Genomic DNA, 9,842 nt, shown 5'->3' on the forward strand with positions numbered 1-9,842 from the left:
TCAGAATATTTATTCAACAATTTATACACAATATACATGGTAATCTCAATCAACTTCTATTTCTTTATGCCAGTACGATACATTATATGTATTTACTTGCCTTTACTGTACCAACTTTTGTCCTTTCCACGTAACCATGTTTTCAAATTTGAATCACGCCCTCTTCATCTTCCAAACCGTATTTCGCGAAGTGCATTTAATTAAGTGGTTCCAAAAGTTAAATATTAGAAGCTATCGCTAAACTGTGTTAAACATATAATTTAAAGATCTCTGCGAAACAAGATTGGGAAGATGATGAGGGGATGATTGAAGCTGTGATGACATGGTTACGTAGAAAAAACAAGAGTTGATACAGTAAAGGCATACCCCAGTGAGAAGTGACAGGTCGGAAAGACGGTTATTAAACGTCTATGTCGTCTATGGTTGAAATTAGTATTAAGTTAAACTAATTTTCAACCAATCGAAAATTTTATTTTTATTGACTATATAGGGATGTTTTCTTCGTATAATTTGTAATTTGTATTATAATATACAACGTTTAAGAACAAATATAATACTTAAATATAACTGGTCGAAAAGACGACTATTAGATGTTTATGTCATCTATCCAATTAAACCACTTTTCAACTATTTAAAAATTTTTTTTCTATTGAATGTAGAAACGCTTTTCTGCAAATTTTCTAGTGAAAAATGATTGGTTGAAAAGACGTCGAAACGACGTATATTCGACGTCTACTTTATATCTAATCTTAAATATAATTAAAAATATAAAACAGTTAATAATAATAAAATGTTATATATATAATTAATATAAATAATTAATGATAATAATTATACAATTAATATTAATAAATAATAATTATATAATTAATATTAATAAATAATAATTATATAATTAATATAAATGAAATTGCGCGCACTCTGGTTGCGCACGCATCCCGTGCGCCGTGCTACTTCGCTGACGATTGGACGCTTTAGCGTCAAATGACGCTCGCGTATGCGCAGTGTAACATAGAGCGCATGATATCCGTAGAGCGATTGCAATGGCTAAGACGAAGTCACATGTGTCGCTGCGTCGAGAGAGAAGCTCAAGGCTAAAAAGATTATCGTATCCGCGGGATTTTGTCGTAATGGCCAGTGCTTTCTCTTTCATTTCTCTTGTGTATATATGTATAAATAGTTTTTTGTAAATAGTTTATGTAAATAGTTGTATATATTTATTCTGATCCGCGCATACTACGGATCGCCGGCGGCAGACTGTAAAAGACTTTTCCTTATTGTGTTATTGCCATCGATCAATACTAGCTATTTTTGCCAGTAGTAAGAGTGAGGATACTGCAGTATTTGCCAATACTTGCATTCAATTCTCCGGCATCACGCGGCGGAGAATTAATTTTATAATTCTTTCTTCTTGCAAGTATTGTGTGTTATAACCTCTACAAATCTGTGCGTGTAACGCATGCATCTTGTACGCAAATACTCGTATACAAAGAAAATATATGGCTGACAAAATGATAACACGGTCTTGATTAATTTTATTTTTGCTAATTATTAAATTTTTAAAAATGATATATATGTATATTCTAAAGAAATGTATTTTTTCAGTGCTTTTTTATTATATTGATATTAAAATATTTTCAACGGAGGTGGAAATTATTTTTACAACCAAAACGAAAGAAAACTATACAATTTTTTGAGAAAAAGCGTGCTTTCCAACTTAATCAATGGATACTAATGAAGAGGTAAGATTTTAAATTTAATAAACTTAATTTTTCATGAAAATCAAATCATGCAAATATATATGTCTTTTCTGAATAAACTTATCTTTTTTTGTGTTGTCCACAACTTGAATACAATGTATATTTTTGCTTTTACACTTTTACAGATAAAATATATCAGTTGTTATGGCATGGATCTAGTTGAAACTAAGGCAACAATGACAGTAATGAAAAAATTGATGTACAACTGCTTAGCAAAGAACATGAATTTTAAAGGTATTGATCCGAATTCTGCAAAAATTCCTCTAGAACAATGTTATCTGTGGGATCTGATACAAGGTAAATTATTTCGATTATTACGTTTTATATATGTATAATATAGTTATAACTTTATATTGCTCAAATTCTGTATTTATTTTTAGGTACTGTGATGTATAACAAAAAAGAAAACTGTGACATAAATAAAATTAAGAAAGCATGTCAAAATTGGCTCAAGCAAGCTCCAAATCGGAAACAGGAAACGATTGACTGATGCACTCTCTAGTAACAAGCCAGAAATAAAGAGAGAGAGAGAGAGAGAGAGAGAGAGAGAGAGAGAGAGAGAGAGAGAGCGCATGGTTAATCCTTTCTAGATTTCAACATGTTTGTTTTTTCAAAAAGTTTAAATTAAACAGATTAGAAATGTATTATTCTTTTTCGTAATCGTTAATGTTCTGAAAAAAATTTTTCATTTATTCGTAATCGTTAATGCTCTGAAAAAATTTTTCATTTATTTTTGTTTACAGTTTTCTGTTCTTTCATCGTAAAATATTTTGATAAAATCATTTATATATATATATATATACAGGGTGTCCCATAATTCGCGAACCACCCGTCAGTTGCAGGTAGAGCATGTTGAACTGAATAGAAAAGTCCTCTACCATTTTGCGATTTTCGCAATAATTAATGAGAAATAAATTAAAGAAGATCAGCCAATTCGCGTGACGACGGCGAGAAAAGACAGCCCAGTTTCATATCGTTACTAAGCATGCGGCGAAAAGAAACAGTATAATGTTACACGGTTGCTAGGCGCGCGATGAAGCGGGGAGGAGCGCTTTACAAAAGACAGTAACTACATAGTAGCGCTAACTCTGGACCCCCGAGTGGGCTGTCTCTTCTCGCTTGCACGCTTATCATCGCTCGAATTGGCTGATTTTCTTTAATTTATTTCTCATTAATTATTGAGAAAATCGCAAAATGGTAGACTTTTTTACTCAGTTTAACCTACTCTACCTGCAACTGACGGGTGGTTCGCGAATTATGGGACACCCTGTATATATATAATTAATTGCAATAAGATTCTTTATTATAAGTAATAAAGTTTTTATTTTTTATATAAATATTGAAATTTATGTGTGTAAATTTTAATTTCATTTAGATTTCATAAAAAAATTTTTTTTTATTTAAAAATAACATGAATTTTTCTCTTGTTTGTAAAAAATATTAAAGAAGACTAATGTAATAATTGTTCCAAATGTATCTTATTTTTTTTAATGTTACGTTAATTATGTCAAAATATACGAGGTATGTATAAGAATAAGAAAATACAATTCTGTTTAAGAAATAATCTATGTATAGTTATGAACTATGTATAGTTATGAAGTTTTGTTATATGTATAATTTCTGAGATTTATAAAAAATGTAGTTTTAATGTGCAATTAATAACATTCTTATGTAATTAAAAATATTTTATACTCACTGACAACTTCATCACACACATTGACATTAGTTTTTAGAGAGAAAATGGAATTACATATATTATATAATGGAATATTTACAAGTATATGATTTCTTTGGAATTGCAAGATTGAATTGATTTTATCTGCTCGTCACGGTTGTGTTAAAATCTAAAATAATGTTTAATTTGATAAATTATTGAGAAGTACCTAGTACTTCGAAGAACTTTAGAGATATATAACTTTAGATATATTTGGGTTTGTAATTACTATTAATAGTATATAAATTATAATAATTTTATAAAATATTGTCATTATACAAACCCAAATATATCTAAAGTTATATATCTCTAAAGTTCTTCGAAGTACTAATCTAGTACTTCTCCGTGTGACAATAATTTATCAAATTAAACGATAAAAAATATTGTATATCGATTATTAAAATAAACGTCTAATAAGCCACTAATAATCGTCTTAAAAACGTCTTATCAACGTTTTATATACGGCTAATAGACGTTTAAATAAATGTCTAATAGAGGTTTGATTTGAAGGACACATAAACGTCTAATTAACTAATATATAGACGTCTATATCAACCGGTCTCTTTGGTGGAAAAGACGTTGAATCGACGTCATTTTTATTGTTCATTTCTCACTACATATACTTGTATCGTGCTGGTATAAGATTATAGAAGTTGATTGAGATTATATTAAAAAATAATATGTATTTAAAAAGAAGAAATATCCATGTATGTTTAAAAACATTTCAAACCTGTTTAATAAATAGTTTCTGAAAAAAATGGCATTATTTGAGCAACCCTAGTAAATCTAAATCATATACAAAAATGAATGATATCCCTATAAAAACTTACCTTTAAAAAAAAGGTAAAAAAAGGCGCCTAGTATGGGCACGCCAGTAGTGAAAAATTATCCATTGCAAATCCATGTAGAATTGTAGTATAAAAAATTACCTATTGCAAACCCATGTAGAATCATATGAAAAATTATCCATTGCAAACCCATGTAGAATCGTACTACAAAAGTAATGATATAAAAAAAAATTGCGCGCCAAGTAAAAGTAGAAACTTTTGTACCAGTGGAAAATTTAAGTTGCAAACCTATAGAGTCGTATAATGAACCAGTGAAAAATTCAAGTTGCAAACCCATGTAGAATAGTATAAAAATTAAAAAATTATTAAAATTAATACAAATAAAAAAAAATAAAAAAATTTTAATTAAAAAAACTAGGCACTGCTAAATTTCAAAATTAACATATTGTTTAATTTAGCAGTGCCTAGTTTTTTTAATTAAAATTTTTTATTTTTTTTTATTCTACATGGGTTTGCAATAGGTAATTTTTTATACTACAATTCTACATGGGTTTGCAATGGATAATTTTTCACTACTGGCGTGCCCATACTAGGCGCCTTTTTTTACCTTTTTTTTAAAGGTAAGTTTTTATATTAATTATTTACCTGGGAAATTGGAAGATAATAAATATAAGAAGTAGAATATATATAAATTATAGATAATTGAAATATTTACATCGTTAGTTTCAGTATGTAAGCTAAATTATGCTTACATCTGTGTCTTCATATTGAACAATAAGTAAACAATTATTATTTTTCGGAAGGTTTCTTCCAAATTTATGTTTCGTGGGTTTCAGTGAAGACACTTTCGTATTCGCACTGTAGTTTATTTTATAATCGTTTAATTTCAATAGTACAAAGGTTCACGTCACCACGATCGTATCGCGGCGGAACGATCCCGTTCGCGACGACGCCTCGGTATCCCGGATCGCGACGATGCCTCGAGAATCGACTCGGGTCGCGACAACGCCTCGGGAAGACCGGGTCGCGACGATATTTCTCGTGCTCTTCGCAGTCACTTTATATATATAATTATATAAATAACTCGTATGCGGCGGTTAAGGCCAAGACGCGTGTACTTATTCGTATAATCGCTCGTGTAAAAGATGATGTACTCGTCACCGTTACTGTCCGAATATTCCGGGCCTTCGCTCGACTTCTCGGCAGGTCTTAGGGAAAACTCTCATTATTGGTGGATCCGAAATCCGCCCCCCGTTGTCTCCACGAATCAGTGAATAGTGAATGGTGGGGAGATCGAGGGGGACCGCAGGATCCAGATCAATATCGCTGAGAGCATTTTTCGGCGGTGTGGCTTTCCTTTGTCGCTTTGCTTAGATCTAATTACATAAGGAACCGCGGTCGTGCACGACTCTTTTTATTTATGCCGCAACATTTATCAATGTTTTTTTAATACAATTATATATTTCTATGTCATGCAATTATATAATATTATATAAAACAAGTTTGATTAAAAGATCAAGCTTATTTAAAAAATTTTGAATTCAGAAATATTTAAGTTTTAAAATATAATATAGATATGAATTGTATGACATGTATATAATAATTCCTTTTAATAACTGGATTTCGTCCTCTGTATTTTGAAATGTATATATGTATGTATATATATATATATATATATATATCGTCACTTAATGATGATTGTCGTATTGAATTATGAAATCAAACGTGAAATTTCATTGAATAATTTTCTTGTAAAAAATATCGAAAAATATTAGTTTTTACGTACTCTATTCCATTCTACTCCAAAAATATAAGTGATGAAAATGTTGCGCCAAGATCATGCACAGCAATAAAATATGCAATAAAATATATGTCTTTTTCGATTTATATATTTGATATACATAATGCTTCATAATTTAAATTATATAATGCAATTTGAATGAAAAATGAGTCGAACAGTTTTGAATGATATTTTTTCTGTGCGATTCTTAAGAAAGCAAATTATGAAATAAAATACATATATAATCAGTGTTGTTCGTTAGCAGGACATTTATCTGTTAACATAGAGGATGATAGTTACATATTATCCGACACATATCTTATGGATGTATGTCTATGTAAATAATTCAGCTGGTAGAGTGATATTTATTTAATATAATTTCTCCTTTGTGAAGCATCCACAGAAACAATAGTTCAAAATTTTTAATTTTTTATTAAGGTAATAACGCTATATAATTCATAAACGCGATTTATGAAACACGTTATGTCTCTGTGACGTATTATTACATGTTTTATTTTTGAAAATATAAAGACATAATTAAATAAATTATTCATCCAATTATTAATGTAATAATAAATAATAATTTTGGTATATTTTAATACTATTGAAGACAAGTACATGAAAAGATTAATTAATTTTCATAAACTCTTGAAATTAATTTAATGTTTTTTCACTTTTAACTTCAATATTCAAAATGATTTGAATAAGAAAAATGGAAATTATAATAGAAATAATAAAGTATTTGTCAAATCAACATATGAGTTATCGTATTATTAATAATACAATAATTCGTATGTTAATTGGACAAATACTTCATTATCTTAAACTGATGCTGGTATCTATGAAAGTGAAATCCTCCGCGCTTAAATTATTTGAAACATATGTGATTCTTTCGTCTGAAATATTCGGTGGTAGCAGAATGTATACAAATCCGTTTTCGAAACCTGTAAGTTTTCCTGCTAATTCATAATCCTTTGCAATCGAACAAATCTTAGCAAATTCTTTACACGACAAATGATGTTTTGACAAAAATTGTTGATTCTTCATAATGTCTGACTGCAAAACAAAAAAAATTCATTATATAAATATACAGTTTTCAGCAGATAATTATGTACTAGAGGATCTCGTCAATGCAGCAAGGCAAAAATATAGTATAAAATAAAATAATGTCACTGTTTTAAATAAAAACGAAAATAATACCTGCAAGTCATTCTAAACATCCTGATAATTATGAACTGCAGCGGGATCTCTGCTGAAATTAATAACATTGAGCTTAACGTATATTAATATTGTCATTTCGTCTAATTTTAATTTAATATATGTATATATATATATATATATATATATATATAATGTTAAATAAGTATGTTTATTCGTGCTTCAGGACCGTTAGCATGTAGGTCGAACGAATGTGTGTAAATATACGCGTGATTCTAGAGACCTATAATAAGAGATGCGCCAATGACTCCCCACCACAACTCCTGTTCGCCATCTTGTACCCATATTGTGACGTCATGCACAGATGTCTATATAGACATCTGTGCGATCATGTCAACAAAGCGGGTCTGCTATACGGAGCAGCCGCAAATAAGTCGCTCATTAGTGCATGTTGGTGTATATATCAATAATAATAATAATAAATAAATATATAAATTAAATTTTCTGATTTACTGGTAGAACTAGCTTTACTGATAAAAATGTGCATTCTATTTGATCTGTTAAAATAAAAATTATAAGAATAATATAAAAAAGGATATTAGAATATAATTTACATTATGAGCTTATAATATTATATATTACATAAAACAAAATGTTATCTTACTATTATTTTATAATTTCACATTTATAATAATCCACATAACTTCAGTACTTGTCAACATGCAGCAGACGATCTCGTCCAGCGCGGGTATGCAATGGCGGATAAACCATGTGACTCACACTGACCAATCATGGATAGGTTCGGCTTTGGCGTATCTCTTATTATAGGTCTCTATGTGATACGAGCGAGTGAGAAAGAGAGAGCTTGAGCGAGAGAAATAAAGATACGAATAATCCTATTGTATATGCCTTACGACGGCAGGCTCGACGGACGTGACGAAAGCTATCGAAAGCCATTGATTATCCCCGAATAATCTAGATCGACCGACTGATCATGCGCTAATCTCGTACTCCAATATCCTTCCGCCCAAAAGCGAAATCACTCACACTTGTGTTCCAAATAAAATTACTTGATAATTACAATCCGCCGTCTCTACTTTATTAAATTTCAACAATTATAAGTATATGTGTGTAATTGATTGTAATAAAAATATAATAATTTAATAATTTACTTCAACCAGCACCAACATCCATCACTATTTTATCTTGAAATTTTTCTTTTATATTAAAAATGGCATTCTTGTATGCCATTAAATAATGTGTTTTGTTTAGCATTAATTTATGTATCTAAAAATTCATTTAATAAATATATGCATACAATAAACATTATATAATCGATTATATACATATGTATTTTAATTACGTCGAATTTTTTGTAACTTTTAAAATGTTGATCCATTATTTACTAATATTTACAGGTAACACAATATACAAACTATAAATTTTATATAGAAAATAATCCACACTTCTCTTTTGTTTCATATATTGCTATTTTTCTATATATTCAATTTCTGTTTTTCTATTTGATCTCAATTAAAAGATGTATAAATGTATCGAATATGTACATACATACACGGTGTCCAATAAGGTATTGCTGAAACTATTTAAGTAGTCTTATTCTGTAACATATACAAATATCTGGAAAAATAAAATTATGCGTTTAATAGAAAACATTTTACAGTTTTGAGTATAATATTCTATAATGGAAAATTCTTATTTAATTTTAAAAAACAAATTAAGGAGAAAAGCTCTTATTAATAATTCAATTAAAAGTACACTATATTAAGACTTTAAAGAACAAGCGCGGGCGGAAGAGCGCAAATGACATAACAACACAATAAATAAATATGACGATCGTTAATTAATTGCAATCAAAATACAAATAGTAAAAACTTTGTGTCGTAGGTTTTTTTCTATTGAAAAGAATCCTAAACGTTCGTGGATTAGAAGTCCGGAAAATAGAAGTCCGGAAAATGCGTTCAAGCGGATAGCCATTGTCTAATAATGTATTAATGATAAAAATAAAATTTTTAGAATGAAAGCGTGGATGTGATAAAAAGAACGCTCTATTTATTAGGCCTAAGACTATACTTTTTTTATGACAAAGAAGATGCTGGGACAAGAAGTTCAAGTATCTACCGGAGAAAGTAGGACAATGCCAGTCAAAAATTATTCCATTATTATAAAGTGTCATAGTAGTATCTAAAAATTTAAACTATTGTCTCTATTGCTAAATATAATATTCGATTTATATATTATATACTTATTAGTCATTATACTGTCACATTTGCACAAACGAATATTTAAATAGTATAAGAATTTTTAAAGAGATATAAAAAATATAACAAGATACGACCATTTATAAACCTATCAATAATTAAGACAATAATCTTTTATTAATTAATTAAGAATAGTAAAAGTTATATTACATTATATAATATATAATATATATAATATATTTATAATATAATATAATATAATTATATAATATATAATATATAATAAAAAAAATATAATAAACTTATATTATAAAAATATAAAAATATAAAAAACTTGTTTATTCTTAATTTAGTTTAGTTTAAAAAAATAATATAAAAATATATAATTGTAGGGAGGGCACGTCAAAGATAGCGAGCTGATAT

The 9,842-nt window shown here is 28.7% G+C and overlaps 1 long non-coding RNA gene across 1 annotated transcript; it reads left to right on the forward strand.

Moving 5' to 3' along the window:
• The first annotated feature begins 1,053 nt into the window (after window positions 1-1,053).
• On the forward strand, window positions 1,054-3,222 carry LOC145947802 (uncharacterized). Its single transcript, XR_014427239.1, has 4 exons — window positions 1,054-1,522; window positions 1,606-1,742; window positions 1,886-2,057; window positions 2,141-3,222. It is a non-coding gene; the product is annotated as an uncharacterized LOC145947802 (long non-coding RNA).
• Window positions 3,223-9,842: the final 6,620 nt, after the last annotated feature.

Source organism: Prenolepis imparis, unplaced genomic scaffold (assembly GCF_030444845.1).
Source record: "Prenolepis imparis isolate NDT839.2.m4 unplaced genomic scaffold, iyPreImpa1.0 SCAF_2, whole genome shotgun sequence".
NCBI lineage: Eukaryota > Metazoa > Arthropoda > Insecta > Hymenoptera > Formicidae > Prenolepis > Prenolepis imparis.